Source organism: Hemiscyllium ocellatum, chromosome 43 (assembly GCF_020745735.1).
Source record: "Hemiscyllium ocellatum isolate sHemOce1 chromosome 43, sHemOce1.pat.X.cur, whole genome shotgun sequence".
NCBI lineage: Eukaryota > Metazoa > Chordata > Chondrichthyes > Orectolobiformes > Hemiscylliidae > Hemiscyllium > Hemiscyllium ocellatum.
Genome location: NC_083443.1, coordinates 34,040,223 through 34,066,067, shown reverse-complemented (window position 1 = coordinate 34,066,067; position 25,845 = coordinate 34,040,223). Strand labels below are relative to the sequence as shown.

Below are 25,845 nucleotides of genomic sequence, written 5' to 3'. Positions count from 1 at the left end.
GATTTGAGTCAGGAGTCAACAATTGCTGAGGGTTGCAACACATAATTGTGATCTAAATTAAACATGCAACCCTGAAGGAAGATACTGTCGCATATCATTCTAAGGCATTAAAGTAAGTGGGGAGAAAAACATTATGTATTTACAATTCAGCAAGCTGTAGCACATCATCCTACACTAATACTTGATTAAGTGTTTTATATTTTAATCCTGATTTTTTAACACCAACCAATGGAATCGTAAAACAAAAGAGCTGGTCATTGACTTCAGGAAGAAAGGTGGATGACACACCCCTGTCTACATTGATGGTGCTGAGGTGGAGATGGTCGAAAGTGTCAAGTTCCTAGGTGAGTGATGATCATCAACAATCTGTCCTGGTCGACCTGCATTGACGCTACTGCCAAATTAGCACAACAATGCCTCCACTTTCTCAGGAGGGCAAGGAAATTGGGCATGCCCATGAAGACTGCTACAAGTCTTCACAGATGCACCTTAGAAAGCATTTTATCCAAATGCTTCACGGGCTTGGTATGGCAACGACTCTGCGCAGGACTGTAATAACCTACAGAGAAATTCCTGAAGGGCTTATGCCCGAAACGTCGATTCTCCTGCTCCTTTGATGCTGCCTGACCTGCTGCGCTTTTCCAGCAACACATTTTTCAGCTCTGATCTCCAGCATCTGCAGTCCTCACTTTCTGTTGATTTTAACCTACAGAGAGTTTTGAACACAGCCCAGTCCACCATATAAGCCAACCTCACAGTGCCAGGGTCCCAAGTTCGACTCCAGCCTCAGGCGACGGTCTGTGTAGAGTTTGCACATTCTCTCTGTGTCTGTGTGAGAGTTTCCTCCAGTTGCTCTGGTTTCCTCCCACTGTCCAAAGGTGTGCAGGTTAGGTGAATTGGCCATGCTAAATTGCCCATAGTGTTAGGTGCATTAGTCAGAGGGAAATGGGTCTGGGTGGGTCAAAGGGCCTGTTTCACATTGTAGGGAATCTAACAAATAAATCTATACTTCTCGCTGCCTCAGGAAGGCAACCAACCTCATCAAAGACCCATCCCACATCGGTTATCATCTCTTCTGTTGCGCACAAGATACAAAAATTAAACACGTTGCAACTGATTTAAGAACAGCTTCTTCCCCGCTGTTACATGACTTATGAATGGACCTCTCAAATTCTAAACTTAATGTTGATCTTGCTCTTTGTGCACTTTCTTTACCATTGTACCATTGTATTCCTCGCTCTGATCTATAACCCTAAGACACATTGTATTGTATGGTATAATCCGCCTGTACAGAATGCAGAACAAAACTTTTCACTGTACCAAGGTATATGTGATTCCTGAAGAAGGGCTCATGCCCGAAACCTCGATTCTCCTGCTCCTTGGATGCTGCCTGACCTGCTGCGCTTTTCCAGCACCACATTTTCAGTATATGTGATAATAATAAATCAAATCAAAAGGATCCAGCTTCCATACTTGAAGATTCAACCAACAGTATAAGACACTTGTTAGACCTCAGCTGGAGTAGTATGTACAAATGGAGGTGCCACATTACAGGGAAAAATGTGAATGCATTGGACAAAGTCCAGGAGCAATTTAAAAGGACGACTCCAGGAAAGAGAAACTTCAGTTATGAGGACAGATTGAAGAAGTTGGGACTGTTCTCCTTTGAGAAAAACAGTATGGGAAATGTCATGGAGGTTTTCAAAATCATGAGTGAGCTGGATGGAGTCAATAGGGAGAACCTCTTTGTAAAAGGTCTGGGAACAAGAAGGCATAGATTAAAAGTGATTTGCAAAAGAAGCAAGCAGGATAGGAGTAAAATATTTCCACACAGCAAATTGTTCAAGTATGGAACGCTCTGCCTATAAATGTATTGAAGGCAAATTCAATTGAGGAATCCAGGTGACCATGAGATGATTGTTTGGATAGAAATGGAGTGGGAGGGTATAAGAAAAGACAGGAGATTGACACTGGATAATGATGCTCATTTACAGAGCTGCCATAGGCCCGATGTGCTGAATGGCCTCTTTCTGTGCTGTGATACTTTCATGATTCTTCACTAAATGCACTCAAGTACCAGGCAGCGTATTCTGTAATTGGCCTAAATAGAGAAAATCTGTTTTTCTGTTTGATTCTGTACTAATACAGTACAGTGAAGAAAGTGGATTATAGATTCCTAAATTAATGATCTAATCAAACCCAATGACCTAACTTCAATCAGGAATATTTTATTCTCATGCAGCAGCTTCCCCTACCCTCTAACCGGTGACATCTTTCCAGCAGCCATAGTAGAATTAATATTTACTTAACATGTTACCCACCTGTTTATTGAGTACAAACGTTTAAACTCAATACCCACATCCTGTTAAGTGCATTACTATTTGGATTATTTGAACCCATGCATGGAAGTTTATATACCTTTATTTAATAATTCAGCAAAACTTCTCGCTAGCATTTTTGTGCACTTACCTGAGAAAGTTTCTTACTTCAATAGCTGCCTTCAGAATAGACATTAAAGGTGTTCCCTGAGGCAAGGGAGACCGGGGGAGAAAAAGCAACCGAAGCTACTCTCAACAACATTCTGACAATGGATGTAAAAAGCCACTCTTTTTAAAAAAAAACCAGCAACAGCACTTCCAAACTAAAAGTATCTGAGTTTGCTGGCACTTCACATAATTTGAAGGACCTCAACAGGGATAATGTGACATCTGTCAGTTATGCTGATGAGTAGAGAGTGACTTCAGTGAAGCAGCAGAGAGAGGCTCTTAAAATACTTGACTGACACACACGTCCTCTCTGACTGGCCCGCAAGTTCCTCACCTCTCTCAAGAATGACATTACTTTGTTAATTTAATCCATTCTGCAATTAAAATTTTAATTATGGTTAGCACAAAGACAATTTGGGCCAGAAGAATAAAATTGACTGACAAGGTGACATTTGATAGTGAATAACCCAAGAAACAGAAACAATTTCAAATGACTACCTTGCATTTTCATGAACGTAAATATAAACAATATTTTAGTCTTAGTTACAGTATTTAATTTGTCAGTTTGTAAACATTGGTGTTGCACGTGGAAATGTTTCCTCCAAGTCTTGAAATCATTCAGCCAATTTTGAACAATACAGTTATCATCCATTCAGCAAATCAAAAACTTCATTCCTTTTGTACCTTATTTAAAATGGAGACAGGTATAGGATTGGAAAGGAAGGAGTTGGTAAATATCAGAGAATTAAGATTTTAAAAATGGAACTTTATTGACTAACAAAATTGAACAGTAGGTTTAGTAATTCTATTCTTCTTCCTGGGTACCAACAGTTATATTTAAATAAAAGATTGGATTTTACATTGTTCAGTAGAAAGACCAACAGTGCTCCCCACCATTACAGTGTAAATCTGACCATAGTCATTGCTGCACACGTGCATAAAAACAGAAAACTCAAACTGCTTTCAGAATATAGCCCACTGCGCCCGCAGATCAGACTAATATTTTTCATCAATAGACGAAGTATGGAAATCTATGTAAGGGTGCAAAATTACAACATATGCCCAAGAAATATGGCAGACCAAGTTAACACTGGGACAATCAGAAGTAAATGAATTTTTAATGTAGTGGCAAATGATTATGATTGTCAAACAACTCTCTGGTTCTGAAAATTAATTTTAAACTACGCAGTCTCATTCATTCAGAATTTAATGAGTGGTATAAATATTTAAAATTAAGTTTCTCTCTGTCTCTTACCCCTCAAGCCAATCTGCTTTTCTCAATCTTTATTTTGCTTTCTGTGCATGATCAAAATCTAATTTATACTTCTGGATAATACTCTGATGTCTGAGAATTCTTGAACCGAATTGTTTGAAGAGCCTCAAGTGTTCTTGCTTTGATGGTAGATGCTACAGATTCTCCTCAGGGGGCGTTATTTCCAGGACCAGACATCAGATGACATGCTCTAAATCCTAAGAAAACCATATGGCCAGCTGTCAGCAAGGTGAATGCTAAACAATGTTTGTTCACAGCTGACCACAACATCTGGACCAAAGTATTTATAGTTTGCAACAAATTAAACATTACAAGCCATGCAAAAATGACCAACTATCGGGAGTATTCTTAGTGATATGCATTGCAGTGTTTTACATCAACACAGCATTTTTTTGTTGAAGTCAGATCAGCATGGAAAGGTTTCTTTAAAAAAGAATGTACAACTACAGACCAGTCAACAGCCTCAGTTTACTGGAGTGTTTCACCTGTGGAGGTTAGCATGGATTGCTATTGGTCGAACACTGAGAAGCAGTGAAGCATGACATAAACTGAGTCATTTCTGTTTGGCACGTTGAATATATTTATTTGACATAGCAATGAACATTGCTATGTCAAATAAATATCAAGCTATGCCATGGCATCACCATTTTCTGATCTCAGGAGAAGGAGTACAGGGGCTTAACACTTCAAACAATACACAGTGCAACTAATTTGTGTCACATTCATTCAGAAAAGCTGACATCTGTTAGATGAGATCAAACTTTTGCAGTTATATATCTCAAATAGTGCATGACTCAGGAACATGTAATTGGTTTAAAATGCATTTAAATGATTTTTATGCAATTATTCTGTAACTAATTTCCTCCATACCACGACTGAGAAGTAATTTAGTACAGCACGTGTCTATTACCCACAAAGGAAATCAGGCAATCTGAACCTTCCTTAGTCTGGTGAATAGGATTATTACCCAAAAAAAGCTTTAGCAAAGAGTGATTTAAATAGAAGATCTAAGTAGTTCAGTTTAGTAAGAGATTGTTTTTGTTAGCAGTGCATGTAAAAAGTGGTACTGAATGGAATACAAATATATTTCTGGGATTCAGTCACCAGCCTGCAAATTTACTAAAAGAAAAGTTTATCCATGCCAAACCACATTTGAGAATTAGAACAAAAGTCTATGGTTGTGGGCAGTTGAAGCAAGACTGAAAATGTTGATCCTGTTTGTAACATGAAACCTAAACAGCAGTGAATTCTGAAGATAATATTTTGGTGATACAAAATTATAATCCAACAATAATTTATTGGCTTGTGAAAGTTGTATCAGAAAGAGATGTTAAGTTTTCTGTACCTAAAGTTTCCAGATAAAAACCACAACATCCTTTTTGAATAAGTCGCAGTTTCCTGCAAGAAACTGAATTAGTTCATGCAGAACCTTTTGACGTTCTGGGCATTCTGACATTCAACTGCATGCACCAAGAAAATCTATGGCTTCCGATGTGAAATGTTACACTCCAGCAATGCACATTACATGATTAATACTTTACAACTCTCACTGCATCCAATCATATTCTGTATCATATTGAAAGCTTCTATCAATGTACCCTGCTTCTGCAATCAAAATTGTAATTCCAGATTCATTTGCTATTCATGCAATGTGCATTGACAACAAATTCTAACTGAGCAGGAAATGGGTCAATTTAACATCTGTTAAAACCCCAAATACTTGAGTGCATAACAATTATTCTCTGTGATTTTATACATCAGAAACAATTAATTTGAAATACATATTCTAAACAGGGCTAGTATTGTACATTTTAATTACTGTGCAGCTATTTTTCTGCACCAAATCACCAGAGCCTCAAGAAGAGAAGGGACAGTTAGTAGTATTTCTGGAGCGATGGTTGCCCCAGCTTTTAAACCTGGGGGCTGAAACTGACCGGGTAAGGGTGGAGTGGGCCTACCGGGTCGCAGTACGCGGATCTGGCCCAAACCAGCGCCCACGCCCGGTCCTGTTCCGGCTGCAGAGTTATAGGGAGAGGCAGATACTCCTGGATGCCTCCAGAAAGCTTGGAAAGGATCCTAAAGCTATGATTCATGAAGGATCCAAGATTATGTTATTTCAGGACTTCTCCCCGGCTTTGGCACGAAGGAGGAAGGCGTTTGATGAGGTGAAAAAATGTTTAAGGGACTTAGATATTCAATACACCTTACGCTACCCAGCGACGTTATGCTTTACCCACGAAGGATCCGAGTATAATTTTAGATCATCGGAAGAGGCCAAGAAACTTTTAGACTCGGTTAAATAAATCGTAAGAGACAATTTATGTTGGCTTGCCTCTCCCACACTCCGTGGGGAGAAATGGATACTTTATTCTACTTTACTTTTGCCTCTGGGAGCGGGGTTGTCTTCCTTGCTATGTTATTATACTTAACTGTAATCTGTTGGAGTTGTAATTTTATAGTTATGTGTGTTTGTACGTGGCATTGATGCTATTAGATATACTCAGGTATGGGTGGGGTGGGGTGGGGGTGCGGCGCTCACTGTTAACTCTAGCTCGGTATTATATCTAAATCCTATTAAGGAGCGCCCGGGTCGAGGGTGGGACACTGTTTGGGAGAGGATATGGTGGAACGTTGGAAAGGTAGTAAGGCCCCCTGAGAACAAGGGGGAAGATCTCCATTCAAACATGTTTAATTTTTTTTTTGTTTGTTCTTATTGTTTGGAAATAGCTTCCTTTTAATCATACTGTTATGAGTGTATTAGAGAACATTTTCTCTTGTTTGAAGGATGTAAGCGACTCAACTATACACTCTGGATGATTGTGGATTAGTTGAATTTTGATGATTATATATTTAAGATCTATTTTTATATTAATGTTTGTGCTTGAAAATTCTGCTTATTTTTGTAAATTTGTCAAAATGTTAAATTCCCAATAAAAATATCTATATAAAAAAAATCACCAGAACCTCAACATTATATTAAATCTAGCAATTTTTATGCTCACTGTCCTATTATGGACTGCAGTATTTGCACCTAAACCAATCAGGATACAATTGTTTCCTTATTATGTAAAGTTTGATTAATATGTGCCTCTTCTCTCACCCTCATCACACAATTTGTTCCACATTGGATGGAAAAAAACTTCAGATCCAGAAACCCGAGAAGATAACATAATACAAGGGCAAGAGATAAGTCAATGTACAGTACCCATTGGGTAAAAGACATATTAGCATTGTATTACTTCTGTAGTTGTCATAGCCAACCATTCTAAATGTACTCATTGCATTCTGACAGAGTATGGAAGGCAGAAATGGCAAGAAAGGGAAATTCTAAGATTTGAACCACACTCTAGAGTTTGGGTTTTATGGAGACTGATCAAGGAGAAAGTAAACTCAAGAACTATCTTCAGGCTTAGACTTCACATTAACATATTAGAACTTAAAACTAAATACAAGGCTATCTGTAAGGATTAATCTTCTTTGTGTGTTCATTCTCGCATGTTCTCAAGACTGTTATTCGATAGTATTCCGGTCTAGTGTAAGGTAGCATCATGTTCTAACTCCACCAACACGGTGCTATTTATCCTCAGTGATGTGGAGCTCCATGACACCATGACACAGTTACTCCAGGGTCCTGAAACCCTTGCGTAATAAGGAAAGTACTGAGGGACAACTTGAAATTAGTCAGCATCTCCCAAGCATTAGTTCAGCAGCTCCAGGCAAGGCTTCCTGATATGTATGGAGAAACCAACGTGAAGGCCAATCTGCACAGGGCAGAACTAAGCCAAGTCTAAAATGAATGAAAGAGATCGTTTAAATCACGAAACAGTGGTGAAGCTCAACTTTCTGTTGAAAGCTGTAACATGTTACGATGTAGGAGCAGCATTCAAGCCTTGCTGCAATTGGACTCTGGAGTGATTTACGAGTTCTTACAGGTGGAAGAAACTGGTTCCAAGTCAGTGAGGTTGCTGGCAGACAATAAGCAAAATCTAAAGCAATACAGAAAAATTCACAATGAATGCTAGCAATTGAGAAAAACAAAGTTTCATTCCCACACTGAACAGCATGTTGGAGTGATGAAGGTTGTATCAAAGTGAACTGAAGCTGTATATACTTGAGGACAAGCAATAGGAAGTAAGTTGAATAAAAAAGTGGAATGATACAAACAGCAGTGTAGGTAACAATGACTGGAGATAGGCAGTGACATGAAGAATGATTTCAGTGGAAAAGCTCCTGGTTAACAAAAATAGTCAGTAAATAAGCCATCATTACAATTTGAAAGGAAATTAAATAGCTGCAAAGATGTCATTAGCAAGACACTTTATGACAATAAACAAAACCCCACTGGAAAACACTCAGCAAATGATAGCATTCATGGAGAAAAAAAATTACTGTTTCAGCTCAAAGGCCTTTAATCAGAACAGAAAGGCATGAGAGATTTAACAGATATCAAATATAAAAACCAAAAAAAATAGGAAGAACAACAATTAAGTAACAAGAAAGAAGATGGTGCAAAGCATGAGAAGTGGCCTTATTGAAACATAAAAAATTCTTAGTGGACTTGTCAGAGATGATGAAGAAAGATTGTTTCCCTTCTGGTACTTTACAGGACTGCAAGGCATAAACTCAGAATAAGGGATCACATGTTTAAGACCGAGATGAGGAGGAGTTTCTTCTCTCAAAGGGTAGTGAATCTGTGGGATTCTTTCCCAGAGAGGACTGTCAAGACTGGGCCGTTAAGTATTTTTGAGGCTGAGATGGACAGGATTTTTTTACTCAGTAAGGGAATCAAGGATTATAGCAAAACGACAAGAAATTGGAATTGAGGATTATCAGAACAGGCATGATATTATGATTGGCAGAGCAGACTTGATGAGCTGAATTGCCTATTCCATTCCTACGTCCTATGGTCTTACTGATAATGGAACAGTAAAGACAAGATGGAAATGGCCAATACAGGACCAGTACTGGTACGTAATACTCAAGAAAGTAGGGCAATGGTTAGATTCTAAAGTCACCGAATTTAGCTTTTTTTAATTTGACATTCTTTCATAGGATCTGAGTGTTAACAACAACTACTACTACTACTACTACTAATACTAATAATAATAATAATAATAATAATAATAAAAATAAAGTGTTATTATGCCTTCCTAATCCCAGTTATATTTCAACCGCATTGTTGTGGGTCTGGAGTCACATGCAGGTCAGACCAGGTCGGAAGGCAGATTTCCTTCCTTAAAAGGACATTAGTGAACTCGATGAGTTTTTACAACCATCACCATTAGGCCTGCTTTTTATTCTAAAATTTCATCACCTTCTATAGTCCCAGAATGTTAGCCTGGGTCACTGTATTACTAAACCTGTGATATTATCACTAAATACCACCTACCCCCAAAGCACATACAGCAAACATTCGCCAAATGCATAATTAAAAACCTGAGATTTTATTCCTCAAACCTATGCCCTCTAGTTTTAAGGCGAGCTGGGAAAGATTTAAAAAGGACCTGAAGAATAAATGTTTCACACAGACAAGTGGTACATGTATGGAATAAGCTGCCGTGGAAATGGTAGAGGCTGGTACAATTACAACATTTAAAAGGCATCTGGATAGGTATATGGACAGGAAGGGTTTAGAGGGATATGGGCCAAGTGCTGGCAAATGGGATTAGGTCAGATTAGAATGTCTGGTCAGCGCAGATGACTTAGACCGAAGTGTCTGTTTCTACACTGTACGACTCTGAAAAGGAGAGGTAGCAAATTACAAGGGCTCTAATCCAAATGTTGAATTTCTCTCGGGCCACAGGGGAGGTGTCAGAGAACTCAAAGACAGTTATCATGGTTCCAGTTTTCATGAAAGGTGGTAGGGATAAACCAGCGAATCTCATATCACTGGTCATAAAACTATTGGAGGAAACTCTGAAGGACAGAATTAATCTCCAATCAGACAGGCAAGATTTGATCAGAAATAGTCAAAGGGAGGTCATGTCGAAGAAATTTGATTACTTCCTTGAAAAATTCAATCAGGTGAGTAGATGAGGGTAGTGCAGTTGATGTAATTTATTGAGGATTTCAGCAGAGCTTTTGACAAGGTCCTACATGGGAGACTGACAGAGGATTCAGAGCAACTTAGCAAGATGGATCCAAACTGATTTAGCAATAGGAGACAGAGTGGTGGTTGAAGGCTGTTTATGTGAGTAAATTTGCAGCCGACACAAAGATTGGCCTAATGGTTGATGCTGAGGAAGGTGGTCTTGGAATACAGCAAGTCGACCAGAAAGTGAGTTGATGCACTTTGTAAAATGGAACAAAACAATGGAGTACTCAATTAATGCCAACAGAGGAAGCTCAGAGGAACAGAGGGAACTTGAGGTGCAAGTTCATACATCCCCGTGACAAGTTAGGTTAAGGATGCATACGGGACACTTGCCTTTAATATTTGTGGTATAGATTATAAAAGAGCAGGGAGGGTATGCTGGAGCTGTACAAAACTTTCAGTTGACCACAGCTAGTGTACTGTGTGCAGCTCTAGTCGCTACACTATACAAAGGATGTAACTCAGTGAAGGAAGTAGAGAAGTGATTCATCAAGATATTGCCTGGAATGGAGAAGGCTGAGGGGGAACCTAATTGAAATGAATAAGAGTATGAGGGGCATGGATGAAGTGGATAGGAGGCAATTGCTCCCCTCAACTGAAAGGTCAGTAAACAAGGGGATACAATTTTAAAAAGGTGACAGCCAGAAGGTTTAGAGGAAACTAAAGATAAAATATTTTCACCCAAAGAATGGAAATCTGGACTGCACCGTCTAGGAGGGTAGTAGAGGAGGAAACCTCACAACCTCACAGGTATAGGGATAATCGCTTGAAATGGCATAACATTCAAGGCTATGCGCCAAATGTTGGAAAGTGGGATTAAGTATAGGTAAGTCGGTGCAAATTCAATGGGCTGATGAGCCTCTCCTGTACTCTATAACTCTGGGACTCCATAAATATATCAATAAACCTTATTTTGAAATGTATGGGGTCAGCTTGTATTAGAAGCTTTAGTAACATCCATGCCAGTAATAAAATGATTCAATCTAGTGTCTGGAAGCAGAGATCAAGAGACAAGCAGTACAAGTGACATGATGGTAAGTAAATTAGCTCACAAATCACTGTATTAGAATGAAATAAAATAAAATAAAATAAATGTAAATTTAAAATGCACTTCTGAATGGTATGATGCTTTAAACTATCTAATTCAGATATTAAGATCATTCTCGAATTTTTCTATCACTAAATGAAATAAAAGCATTTGTTGCTCCCGGCAAGTGGGTTATAAGATAACTTATTACCCACTGTGCGCTTGTCAAAGGCAGTACACAAAAGACATTGAAGTCTGACCCGGTCATTACATGGCCTAGTGCAGTCTCCTGAACAGCTAGAATCTCAGATCACAGAAAAGATTTTCAGGCAATTGGGAATTGAATTTAAGAGTTATAGATCTTATCACCAAAATCGAACACAAGAAAATAATGTCAGATTTATTAAACCATAAAATAAATGTAAGTAAGAGTTAAAATCATTGCTTTAAGCAAAGAATAAACATTTAAAGCTGCAAATAAAAAGAAGAGAATGTGTTTCAATAATGACATATTAATATTCCTTTAATAAGTTCACCACAGATTTTAAAATCAAAATACGTAAAAACGAAGTTTTAAAAAGTGACAGCATTTTCTGGGGTTCTTGGCTCTTTAATAGTCATGTGTTAACACATTTCAACACGCAACTTATTTCAGATAACATAGTTCTCTGAAAAACACACAAGCTTTGTTCAAGACTCATTAATGCAAACAATGTAAGTAGGTACTATTTGGATATACATTTCTATTAAATGAATGAGTTATAGAAGAAACCAGATAACATTTCACTCTACAGGGATTGAAAGTGAGTCACAGATCCTTAGAAGCAGCAAAATATTTAATTGAATAAAAATCTTGGAGGTGAAACAAATGATTTGTCTAGATTCTCTCTCCCTAATTCGCATATCAGTAACAATAGAATGGGAATGTTCATTAGTCAGCCTCAGTGAAGCTGCTATACTTTTGACAGCACTATTCAATTGCCCTGAATACCTGAACAAAACTTCACCCTGTTGGTAAATGCAGCTGTATACCAGACCTCCCAAAAGCAATGCCTCAATATGAAAAGCAGTGACCTACAGCAACAGCCAGTCACTCAGAAGAACCCTCTGACCATTTAGTTTGTTCTACATTACACAGCACTTGTATAAATGTTAGATGGTGACTTCAGCTGATCTAAATGCAAGCAGCCCCGCTTCATCTTTATCTTCATCCTTATCTTTAAACTGCACAATTGTATACTGTGGTACTTATCTATTCTGAAGGAATGCGTCCATAATAAGACAATAAGATATAGGAGCAGGACCAGGCCATTCCAACCATCACGTCTGCTCCACCATTCGAACATATCTGACACGTTTCTCGACCCCATTCTCTCGCCTTCTCCCTGTAACCCTTGATCCACTTATTAATCACGAATCTATCTCGGTCTTAAATACACTCAATGAATCGGCCTCCACAGTGGTCTCCTTTGGCAACAATGAACTCTATCGATTCACCACCTTCTGGCTGAAGAAATTCCATCTCATCTCAGTTCCAAAGGGTCATTTCACTGGGGCCTAGTCTCTCCAACTAGTGAAGACATCTTCTCCACCTCCACTCTATCTCGGCCCTCTCAGCATTCTGTAAGTTTCAATGAGATCCCCACATCCTTCTAAACACCACTGAGTACAGACCAAGAATCCTCAACTATTCTTCATATTCTTTCATCCCTAGGACCATTCTGATAAACCTCCTCAGGGTCCCATCCAAGGCCAGTACATCTCTGCTCATATTTTAGCCTTCTTGAAATATCATTTTCAAACTACTATTCTCTGTAGCCTGAAAAGGTCAAGAATCTGAAGCGGAGTCTGAACACACAAACTCCTATCCAAAAAACAATACTGCTATTTCTCTAAAAAGCCCACAGTTTCTGTAATGAAAGCAAGATTGTTGCTAAGAAAACAACCATTTGACTCATATCAAAAAAAATCAAAGATATCAGGTGACATGGGGACTTTGATTAAATCTAGTTTAGAGCTTGAGAAGGCACTCAGTATAAAGTCATTACAATGTAATTTAATCAACACTTCCAAAGACTTTGAAAAATAAATGGTTTAGACACGTAGATAGTCTTACAAGACTCAGCAAAAATACATTAACACCTCTCAAACACAACTCAAATTGCACCAAAGGAATGATTTTGAATATAATAAAACAAATTGCAGCATACATGTTGAAAATCACCAGATTTGATGTTGACCACAGAAAAAAGGAACACTTTTGTTATTAACGGTACACAATTTAGAACATTACTGAATAAACAATTATCTTCACCATGTGCATCTTATTCCAGGAAGTAGCTTTATCAGATCAACATTAAATTCCATTCTTGTGCTCTGCTTGCACTACATTAAGCACATCAATTATTTCAGACAATTCAAGAAGCTTTATGCACCTCACTGAAATGCAATTAAATAGTATTCATTATTGATTTGGAGGTCCAAATACCTCAGTTTCATCGTAACACAGAAAAAGAGTTTTAGTCAAAAGGATTCCTCTTGGTCTAAAACTGTCCTCTGAATTCAATGAACTATAACTAAATCTCTGCTTGAAGTACTTTAGGCACAACACTCCTCTTGTTCAGTGATAGCAGTGCCCACTCCTTCAAACATAATTCCTCAGGGTGGTTTTAATCAGCTGCTGGCGAAATGCACTTGTTGTTCTCTTAAAATATGCAGACTTAGTCCAACTGATTAAAATCACTGGAAATTTTTTTAAAAAGTCAAGTAATTAAATTGTCAATACTGTCTATTACAAAAACAATAATATTATCATATTAAGTATATTATTTTATTACATTAGTACACCATCGTTGACTACACAGTTCTCCTCCGTGTCTTATCAATGTTGGCTGACTGGGTGAGACTGCACTTATTAATTTCATTGTGATCATTTTAACCATGCCCAATTTTTAAAAATAAAATTCATTCACAGGATGAGGGCGTCGTTGGCTAGGTCAGCATTTTATGGTTATCCCTAATTGCCCAGAGGGCAGTTAAGAGTCAACCACATTGCTGTGGGTCTGGAGTTACATGTAAGGCAGACAAGGTAAGGATGGCCGTTTCTTTCCCTAAAGGAGATTAGTGAACCAGATGGGTTTGAGGAGTCACAATAATTGCCTTACTTCTCAGTACTGCACTGTTACCACTGGTGGTCCCTCCTAATCCTCATCTACATGCTGCCCTTCAGTGATATCATCCTAAAAGTCAGTTTCCGCACACAAACTGCAGCCCTTCCTCAGCAATAGCCTCTCTCAATTTGTCCACTGTCTCATCATACTGTATGTTGCCACAATAAACACTGAATGACCTGAAATTCCCTCCAACTTTACTTTGGGAGAAACAAAGCCACTGGTTTTGGCCCCAATACAAACACCCTGGCACATGTCTGAGCGTTGTGAACCGCTTGATTCAATCCAAGTATTAAAATTTGACTCTCCGATAAGTTTCTGACCACATATTCACACTAAGATCACCTATTTCCACTTCCATAGCTCGGCTCTGCTCTGCTTAAACACACCTTTCACTCAGATCCTCAGTGCTACTCTTGCCCTGTGCTCATCCACCCTATATTAACTTCTGAAAAACCAGGATTTCAATTTTGAAATTCTAATCCGTCACTTTCAAACTTCCCAAAAGGTTCCTCCCTCCTATCCCTGTTCCATGCTCTATCCAATAATTCTCAGATCTCAGTGCTCCTTTTTTCTTGTCCCATTACTTTTTAAATACATTTTTATACACTCAAAAGTTATCATTCTATCAATGAGGTGTTTGTCTGAAGATCTTGGACTATTAAATGGTCCCTGGTTTTAATTGTGCCTCCACTGATAGCCATGTTTCCACTGTCTAGCCCCAAAACTTAGTGTCCCATTTCTGAACCTTTTCACTTGTATCGCCCTTCCCTACTGAAGACAGTCCTTAAAACCAATCCTTTAGACCAAGGTTTTGATCATAGCTGAACATTGCGAGATGGCTCAATTGTCAAATATTAGTTTATAGTGCTCCTGCTGAAGCACCTCGGGTCATCAAATTACATTAAAGGTATCAAGCTGATGTTTTTACCTACGCCCAGAGGTTTTCTATTTTAACAAATTAACATGTGATTCTCGCTATGCCAACCACATTTTCGAAGCTTTGTTCATGATCATGGTGTTCAATCCCATTCACAAGTACTCATCTAGTAAACCAGCCCATGCGCTGCAGACAAGAACTGATCAACATCCAAGGTTGGGCTAACAAATGAGAAATGATAAGTAACATTCACTTCATACAAGAGGTGGACAATGGCCACCTGCAAGAAAGTCAAATTAGTCTGTTGACACTCAAAAGTCATTGCCATCACCAAATTTCCAACAATCTATATCTTGGGGTCACCAACAATCAAACATTCAACTTGTCCAGTCTTACAAATGTCACAACTACTACAGCAGGTCAGAGACTGAGTATTCTATGGTGAACTGCTCAGCTCCCAATTGCCATATTTCACAATATACAAACCATGGGATATTCACCATTGCTTGTATAAAAGAATACCGCCACACAATTATTATTATTTAGGTCAGTGATCTGACCGCAGACTTAGGATTTTCAACATGGTGTCTTGGAAGGGTAAAAATTGATTTACATAGTAATCTGAATTAATTTCAGCATTGAAAATGTAAGGTTACTCTAAGGCCAGAACATGCTACATGGCAGTAAGGTTTTCTTTCTTCATTAAAACGTCAAGCAGTTTTGTTTTAGCAAGGTGAGAGTAGTTTCTGGTTCATCCTGCTTTGACAGAGTTGGTTTCCATGCACAGATGTATATTGCTGTACTTGAAGTCCCACCGTAAGACATAGGTGCAGAAATTAGCCCATTTGGCCCATCTTGTGAGCTCCATCATTCAAGCATGGCTGATAGGAGGACCAATTCCAATACCGAACAACCCAGATGGCCGCCTCCTTCAAAGACCGCAATTCTCCCTCAGACGTGGTTGACAATGCTCTCCACCATATCTCCACCACTTCCCGCTCCTCTGCCTTTGAACCCCGCCCCTCCAATCACCACCAGGACAGAACCCTACCAACCTCCAGATACATTGTATCATCCTTCGTCATTTCCGCCATCTTCAAACAGACCCCACCACCAAGGATATATCTCCCACCCCTCCCCTATCAGCGTTCCGGAAAGACCACTCCCTCCGCAACTCCCTCATCAGGTCCACACACCCCACCAACCCAACATCAACTCCCGACATCTTCTCCTGCAACCGCAAGAAATGCAAAACTCGCGCCCACACCTCCCCCCTCACTTCCCTCCAAGGCCCCCAAGGGAGCCTTCCATATCCGCCACAAATTTACTTGCACCTCCACACACCATTTATTGCATCCGCTGCACCCGATGTGGCCTCCTTTACATTGGGGAGACAGGCCGCCTACTTGCAGAACGTTTCAGAGAACACCTCTGGGACATCCGCACCAACCAACCCAACTGCCCTGTGGCTGAACACTTTAACTCCTCCCACTCCACCAAGGACATGCAGGTCCTTGGCCTCCATTGCCAGACCATGGCAACACGACGCCTGGAGGAAGAGCGCCTCATCTTCCGCCTAGGAACCCTCCAACCACAAGGGATGAATGCAGATTTCTCCAGCTCTCTCATTTCCCCTCCCCCCACCTTATCTCAGACCCAACCCTCGGACTCAGCACCGCCTTCTTGACCTGCAATCCTCTTCCCAACCTCTCCGCCCCCACCCTCTCTCCAGCCTATCACCCTCATCTTAACCTCCTTCCACCTATTGCATTCCCAATGCCCCTCCTCCAAGTCCCTCCTCCCTAACTTTTATCTTAGCCTGTTTGGCACACCCTCCTCATTCCTAAAGAAGGGCTTATGCCCGAAACGTTGACTCTTCTGCTCCTTGGATGCTGCCTGACCTGCTGCGCTTTTCCAGCAAGACATTTTTTAGCACTTTCTCCTGATAGGTTTTTCAACCCCATTTTTCCACTTCCTCCCCATAACCTTGGATCCCCTTCGCAATCAAGATCTTATCAATCTCTGTTTTAAATATACTCAATGACCTGGCCTCCACAACCCTCTGTGGCAATGAATCCCACAGATTCACCCATTGTCTAATATGAATGTTCAAAATGATGCAAAAACAGACATTGCTGGTGCAAGGCAGCCGATTTGGTGGGGTATTTAGGAAGAAAGCAGAGTTCACATTTCAAATCTGCTGACTCTTCATCAGAACTTCAACGCCAAGCATCAATTCTACTTCTTCCCCAGAGATGGCACCAAATTTGCTGAGCTTAGACAGCAATTTTTGTTTTGTTTCAGATGTCTAGCAGCTGCAGTATTTTGATTTATTTTCATATACTGCAATTGTTTTCTACATACCTGGTAAATTCTCCAATGGAATAATTTCAGAACCAAATGTTTAACTTCTTTTTTCAAATTCTTCCTCAGTTGAAGCAGCTCTCTGTACACTCCATGCAGTGGTGTTGTGCAATATTCAAGCTCCAATTTAATTCTGAGGAGGAAAAGACAAAATTCTAGATGATTTGAAAACAGAAATATCTTTGCCCTAAAATGCAAATTATTTACTGAGTAAGCTGGAGGGCATTAAGCAACTAGTTAACCTAATTTTCACATGCTGACAACTATTTCCAAATCATTTCATTGGACACAAGGAACATGGCACCACTTTTTTCTTTAAGCTGCAAAGATAACCCCCAAATATCTACTTGCTTCAAAGAGATATAGCACCTCTGCAATAACCATCATAAAGCAAGACAGGTCACGAATATGAACACTTATACACCAGGTTAGTATTAAGTTCGATAGCTTTTTGCACCTAAAATCAAATTAAATAAAATCAAAGGTCCAGACAAGATTGAAATTCTGCTCTCAACTCAAATCTGTATTCTCTTTTCATTATTTCATTTACAAATACTCCAGTTGTCTGTTTTATTAGAATGATACCAAACACTCCTCTGAACTTCCCTCCCTCAACACATGATCCAATATAATTTTCCTCCTCCTGCATTAATATCAAGATTGGGTACATTTCCTTCTGCTTTCACATTCTTTCCCAAAATCCCAAAACTTCAGAATTCCATCCAATCACTGCAATTGAATTTCAAAGTTTCAATGTTAGGAATGTCATTCTGAAACTAGTTTGAACCCAAAGTTACTTTTTACATTTGAACCGGATCTCACTTAAAGCACATGGTATGCTTTTGGAGCTGTAGACAATAGCATCACATGTTAATGATATGCCTGAAATGAATTAACATGAACTTAAAATTGTTTGGTCCTGTTGCATACATTAGTGGGATGAGATCTAAAAAAGGTACTTAAAATCCTAAATGAAACAGTAATGAATCCCAACCATTAACTCAGGACGGAAGGGAAAGAATGGGGGATGGGGGAGGGGAACAGGATGAGGAGAAAGGCGGAGTGGAGAAAGAAAGCAATCAACCCACCCACCCTAAAACGAAGCAAACTAAAGACTTTAACACAACCCAGCCAACTAGAAATATTTCCACCAGACCAAGGGACCAAGCTTGTTTCCACGAAGAGCACAGAAGGTAATGCCACAGGCAGCCCAGGCATACCTAAAAACAAGGTGCCAACCTGATGAAGCTACTAAACAGGACTACTTGCATGCCAAACAGCACAAGCAGCAAGTGACAGACAGGGGTATGTGATTCCACAACAACAGCTTCCATTCAAAACACTGCAATCCTATCACAACCAGTAGTGAAAGGTAGTGGACATTAAATGACTCACAGAAGAGAGGGGCTTCACAAATAACCTCATCCTCATGATGGTGGGAAGGTGAAGGAGTATGGGAGTGCAAAATACAGGGCTGAGGTGTTTGCATACACCTTTTTGCCAGAAGTACTTATTAGTGGTCCACATCGATTTCCTCCAGCAATCCCAGGCATCACAAATGGCAGTCTTCAGCCAATTAATTCACTCCACATTATATCAATAAATTGCTGAAGGCACTGGATACCGCAAAGGCTCCTTACAACATTCCAGCATCAGGTCTAAAGATGTTTGCTCCAGAACTTGCTGCTTCCCTCATCAATCTGTTTCAGAACAATTATAACAATATGTCTAGTATGTTGTGATATAGGATGCGTAATTCACATAAACTTTAACACCATTTACTTTTAAGTTTGGATTATTTAATTTTGAATTATTGATTTGTGTGTGCCTAAAGGGTTTAGTGAAAAACTTAAGCATTTCTTAGCCATGATGGTTTCTTACAAAATGACTTAGAAGAGAAGTAGACTCCCAAGTCTGATAAGGTTTTGTTTATATTAGGAGCTTAATGACTAAACAATGTCAACAGACTAGTATTTTAACCAAGTTTCATTGAGAAACTTCTGGACTTTTTTTTAAGTTTAGGGAAACAGTCCAAAAATGTATTTAGATTTAGAGAATCTATAAGCTCAAGTGTATGAAAGCTCCAAAAGGGCCATCAAATTTCCTGCCTCGGAGTGGAAGTCAGAGTTAAATTAAGGCTATAAAAGACTTAAAAAGGGGATTTTTGAACATCCCCTTTTGGGTATTGTACAGAGGTATTGTTGCAATCTGGGTATTGATTAGCTCAGTTGACTGGACAGCTGGTACAAAGTACAGAGTGATGCCAACAGGACGGATTCAATTCCTGCACAGGCTCAGATTAGCAGGAAGGTCCCACCTTCTCAACCTCACCCCTCACCTGAGGTGTAGTGACCCTCAGGTTAAACCACCATCTTACTTTAATGAGAGTTTGCTACCCCATGGTCTATTGGCAATTTACCTTTACTTGTTGGATCTGTAAAAGATTGCTTTGAGATTAATAAGAGTACACATTATCAGGTTTTTAGAATCTTTCAGTTTATGTTATATGTAAATAATTTTATTTATTTCATATTATCTTCTTGCTTCTGTTAATAAACTTGTTTCATTGTATCAATGAAAGTTGTATCTTTCAGTGCAAAGATACACTGCATTCTTTTGTTTTAATGACAGAGCACAATTTTTTAAAAAAAGACAAAATATGATCAATCAATATATATTTCAGATGTGAACTTGACGTTTACTCAAATAACATCAGCATGCCAATCATGTAATTTTAACTTTCATAGAACATAGAACAATACAGCGCAGAACAGGCCCTTCAGCCCTCAAATGTTGCGCCAACCTGTGAACTATTCTCAGCTCGTCCCCCTACATTATCCCAGAATCATCCATGTGCTTATCTAAGGATTGTTTAAATCTCCCTAATGTGCCTGGGTTGACTACCTTAGCAGGTAGGGCATTCCACGCCCTTACCGCTCTCTGCATAAAGAACCTGCCTCTGACATGTGTCTTAAATCTATCACCCCTCAATTTGTAGTTGTGCCCTCTCGTACAACCTGATGTCATCATCCTAGGAAAACGTTTTTCTCTGTCTACATTATCTAATCCTCTGAACATCTTCTATGTCTCTATCAAATCCCCTCTTAGCCTTCTTCTTTCCAATGAGAACAGACCCAAGTCTCTCAATCTTTCCTCATAAGACCTTTCCTCCAGACCAGGCAACTTCCTGGTAAATCTCCTCTGCACCTTTTCCAATGCTTCCACATCCTTTCTGTAATGGGGCGACCAGAACTGTACACAATATTCCAAGTGTGGCCGCACCAGCGTTTTGTATAGTTGCAGCATGATATTGCGTTTCAGAACTCACTACCTCCACTAATGAAACCTAACACACTATATGCCTTCTTAACAGCACTATCCACCTGGGTGGCAACTTTCAGGGATCTATGTTCATGGACTCCAAGATCTCTCTGCACATCAACACTACCAAGAATCTTTCCATTGATCAAGTACTCTGCCACCCTGTTATTCTTCTCAAAGTGCACCACCTCACATTTAGCTGCATTGAACTCCATTTGCCACCTCTCAGCCCAATTCTACAGTTTATCCAAGTCCCCCTGCAACCTGTAACATTCTTCCAAACTGTCCACTACTCCACCAACTTTAGTGTCATCTGCAAATTTACTAATCCATCCACCCATGCCTGTGTCTGTGTCCAAGTCATTTATAAAAATGACAAACAGAAATGGTCCCAAAGCAGATCCTTGTGGCACACCACTAGTAACTGGACTCCAGGCTGAATATTTTCCATCAACCACCACTCGCTGCCTTCTTCCAGAAAGGCAGTTTCTAATCTAAACTGCTAAATCACCCTCAATTCCATGCCTCTGCATTTTCTCCATCAGCCTGCCAAGTTGAACCTTATCAAAGGCTTTACTGAAGTCCAAGTATACAACATCAACCGCCCTACCCTCATCTACATGCTTGGTCACCTTCTCAAAAAATTCAATGAGGTTTGTGAAACACAACCTGCCCTTGACGAAACCATGTAAACTATCGGCAATCAAATTGTTGCTTGCTAGATGATTATAAATCTCATCTCTCAATCCTTTCCAAAACCTTTCCTACAACAGAAGTAAGGCTACTGGTCTATAATTACCTGGGTCATCTCTGCTTCCCTTCTTGAACAAGGGCACATTTGTAATCCTCCAGTCCTCAGGTACTAAACCTGTAGACAATGATGACTCAAATATCAAAGCCAAAGGCTCTGCTATCTCCTCCCTAGCTTCCCAGAGAATCCTCGGATAAATCCCATCCGGCCCAGGGCACTTGTCTACTTTCACTCCTTTGAGAATTGATAACACCTGTGTGTAACTAACCTTGATCCTTTCTAGTCTAATATCTCATACCTCATTCTTCTCCTCTACAATACCCTCCTTTTTCTGAGTGAACACCGATGAGAAATGTGTTCCTGAACTTGCTGCTGCACACGGATGTTGGAGGCCTGTACAGCCAGAAAGAAAAATTAGAGGAAATACTGGATATTAAGAATCATCAACAGTGCTCTCAAGCTACACCTGCTTTGCAATAAAAATGAAGTGCTGCAGAAACTCAGCAGATTCGACAGCATCTATGGAGAGAAAAACAGAGTTAACGTTGAGTCCCATGACCCTTCATAGAACAGAAAGCAGCTGGGAAATGGTTTATGACGACCCCAAGCTTCCAGTTCCAGCTACGTCAACACACCACCAGTGTTCCGATGTCAACATTTCTGTCTCAGGTTTGTTGCAATGATCCAACAAAGCTCAACACTAGCTGAAGGAAGAGTATCTCAAGTTCCTTCCAGATACTTATAGCCCCCTGGATTTAACACTTTCAGAGAATGAATAACTATCTCTATGCTCATTAGCCACTCCCATATCCTGAGGCTTTGTATGAGTTACTCCCAGCACTGCCAACCCATTTGTAATTTAGGATACCCGGTCAGCATGAATGGATTGGACCAAAGAGTCTGTTTCTGTGCTCTACATCTCTATGACTCTCTGGAAAACCATTGTCACCTATTCAACTTCATTTCTGTTCACAATTTTAACTGAGTTTGCGTACTTTGCGTGTTTGTTCCAGATCTCCACCATCTGTAGTTCTTTACGTCAATTCTTTGCTTGAAAATGACCTGCTCACTGATGCTCAATTAGGGCTTTGCCATGGCCACTCAGCACCTGATCTCATTACAGTCTTGGTTCAAACATGGACAAAAGAATTCTGGAGGCAAGGTGAGACTGACTGCTCTTGGCAGCAAGGCCACATTCTACAGAGTGCGGCAGCAAGGAGCCTGAGCAAAATAGAATCAATGGGAATCAGAAAGACATCTCTCTAGTGGTTAGGTCAGACACGGCATAAAGTAAGCCATTAGAGCAATTATCTCAGCTTCAAGACATCGCTGCAGGAAATTCTCCAATTAGTGACCAAGACTCAGCTATCTTAGCTGCTTCTCCAGTAGCTTTCCCTCAGAAGGACAGGGTAGGGATGTTCACTGATGATTGCACAATGTTCAGTACCATTTGTGACTTCTCTGAAACTGAAGTAGTGTGTCCAGCTGCAGCAAGATCTGGATAACAGCCAGGTTTGGGCAGACAAGTGGCAAGTATTATTTTTAAATTCATTGAATGGGATGAGAGCATCACTGGCTAGAGCAGCATTCAGTGCCCTTTCCTAATAGCTCAGAGGGTAGTTAAGAGTTAACCACATTGCGGTCGGTCTGTGGTCACATATCGGCCAGACCAGATAACGATGCCAGTTTCCCCCTCTAAAGGATATTTGTGAACCAGCTGGATTTTCCAACAGTCAATAATGGGTTCTTGGTCATCATTAGATTCTCAATTATAGATTAATCATTAAATTGCCCGTAGTGTTAGGTAAGGGGTAAATGTAGGGGTATGGGTGGGTTGCGCTTCGGCGGGTCGGTGTGGACTTGTTGGGGCGAAGGGCCTGTTTCCACACTAAGTAAGCTAATCTAATTTTCTTATTGAATTCAAATCTGGCACTGGGGAATTTGAACCTGGGTCCCCAGAAGATGACCGGGGTCTCTGGATTAACAGTCCAGGGTAACACTACTACACCGTCTCCAACAACAAATAAAGGAACAAAAAGCAGCCATTCAGCCCGCCGGTGTCTGCTCTGTAATTCAATGAGATCATGCTACTCCTCAAATTCACACTCCAGCCTTTTCCCATATACCTCCATTGCCTTCCTAATTAAAAATATGTCTCATCTTTGAAAATACCTCAATAGCTCCCTGTGGTAAAGAACTCCACAGATTCATTCCCATTTGAGAGAAATAATTCTTCCACATCCCTGACTTAAATAAGCTTCCCTTTACTCTCTGATATGCCAGCTAGTCCTAGATTCTCATATGAGGGGAAATAATCTCTCCACATTAAACCTGCCAAACCCTGAAAAACAATGGGTGTGTCAGGAAAGACACCCACAAGGATAATTCTTCAGTAAGGTTACACAGTCCTGTTTAAATACGCTGGTTGACAGGCATTGAATACAGGGAGAACTAGCCATTTGGATACAGAACTGCTCGAAGGTAAAAAAAAAAGAGGGTGGTTGAGGGAAGGAGGTTTTGCTTTTCACAATGGAGGCCTGTGATCAACGGAGTGCCACCAGGATCGGTGCTGGGTCCGCTGCTTATCGTCATTTATATATATAAAATTTGAATGTGTATATAGGAGGTACAGTTAGTAAGTTTGCAGATCACACCAAAATTGGAGGTGTAGTGGACAGCGAAGAAGGTTACCTCAGAGTACAACAGGATCTTGATCGGAGAGCCAATGGGCTGAGGAGTGGCAATTGAAGTTTAATTCAGATAAATGTGAGGTGCTGCATTTTGGAAAAAACAAATCAGAGCAGGACTTATACACTTAATGATAAGATCCTGGGGAGTGTTGCTGAACAAAGAGATCTTGGACCGCAGGTTCATAGTTCCTTGAAAGTAGAGTCACAGGTAGATAAATAGTGAAGGCAGTGTTTGGTATGCTTTCCTTTATTGATCAGAGCATTGAGTCTACGAGTTGGGAAGTCATGTTGTAGCTGTACTGAACATTGGTTAGGTCACTTTTGGAATATTGTCTGCAATTCTGGTCTCCTTCCTATCAGAAGGATGTTGTGAAACTTGAAAGGGTTCAGAAAAGATTTACAAGGATGTTTCCAAGGCTGGAGGGTTCGAGCTGTAGGGAGAATAGGTTGAATAGGCTAGGGCTGTTTTCCCTGGAGCGTCAGAGGCTGAGAGGTGACTTTATAAAGGTTTATAAGGTCAAGGGATAGGATAAATAGACAAGATCTCTTCCCTGGAGTGGGGGAGTCCAGAATTAGAGGGCATGGGTTTATGTTGAGAGGGTAAAGATATAAAAGGGACCCAAGGGGCAACTTTTTTTCACTCATGTATAGAATGAGCTACCAGAGGAAGTGGTGAAGGCTGGTAAGTCATAGCATTTAAGAGGTATCTGGATGGGAAAATGAATAGGAAGGGTTTGGAGGGATATGGGCCAAATGCTGGCAAATGGGACTAGATTACGTTAGGATTTCTAGTTGGCGTGGACAAGTTGAACCGAAGGGTCTGTTTCCATGCTATGATAGACATTTCTATGACTCTATAAATAGGCATTCGCATCAAATCCCTGCATATTTTATGTGGAACTGATATGCTAACATAATAGATTATGTAAAACACATTGAGGGTTTGTGGCAAGATGTCACATCAGACCCAAATGGTTGTCTCCCCTTCATGACTGCATTTAGGTATATAACACATTACCAGAAAAGCATAAGTCTGATTTAACCACTCTTCTGTAAAAAGCTTTTAAACTCCCACCACAGAGTTGCTAATGTTTAACTTGGTTCCTGCTGATATTCCAAATGTTACAGATTTTACATTCAAATGGAAACAGCTGATTGTAGACAGAATTGGTTTTGGATTCAGAACCTCTATATCATTACTCCTTAACAATTATCTGAAATCATCTGTAAACCCTTGGAAAGTTGTTGGCATTTTCTTGTAAAAAACATCAATATGTCAGAGAATGATCCTTCCTTTCATAATGTTTTCTTTAAGCAGAGAGCGAGCCTATTGTCAATGACAACCAAGCATGCCCACAGGACAAAAGAAAGATGGCTTCATATAGTCCAAAAGTTGTGTGGCAGCAAATAATTTCAGCTTGTAGCCATTTACTACTTTAGAATAGACTCATAACTTATCCAAGAAAAATCTGTAGCTGTCGGGCCTGAAAACTGGGCAGGGTAGATGCTTCCCAGTTTTAATTTCATCTTGGCAATTTGGCTTGGAAGCAAAATGATAGTTTAATGAGAATCTGTATTAGTAAAGCAAACTGCAATACTAGCTGATATTAGATTCAGAAAGTTGATGGAGCATGTGTCATTAATGCCTAGTGCGCTGATTCTACAATCTTCATCATCCCATTTTCACAATAGCATTACTCATTTCACTAAATGTGAATAATGTGATAAACTACCATTGAAGTCACCAGGAAGTAGATGAGCCAGATACAGAAACATTTTTTCATAGAGA

At 39.9% G+C, this 25,845-nt stretch overlaps 1 protein-coding gene across 2 annotated transcripts in view; it reads right to left on the bottom strand.

The window, feature by feature from the left end:
• Window positions 1-25,845, bottom strand: part of LOC132834988 (serine-rich coiled-coil domain-containing protein 2-like) — a 636,764-nt gene that overhangs the window by 588,948 nt on the left and 21,971 nt on the right. For both annotated transcript variants that reach the window (XM_060854168.1, XM_060854169.1), the window contains exon 2: window positions 17,295-17,427. The gene's annotated coding sequence lies outside the window, so the exon portion shown is untranslated. The remainder of the gene's footprint in view (window positions 1-17,294; window positions 17,428-25,845) is intronic.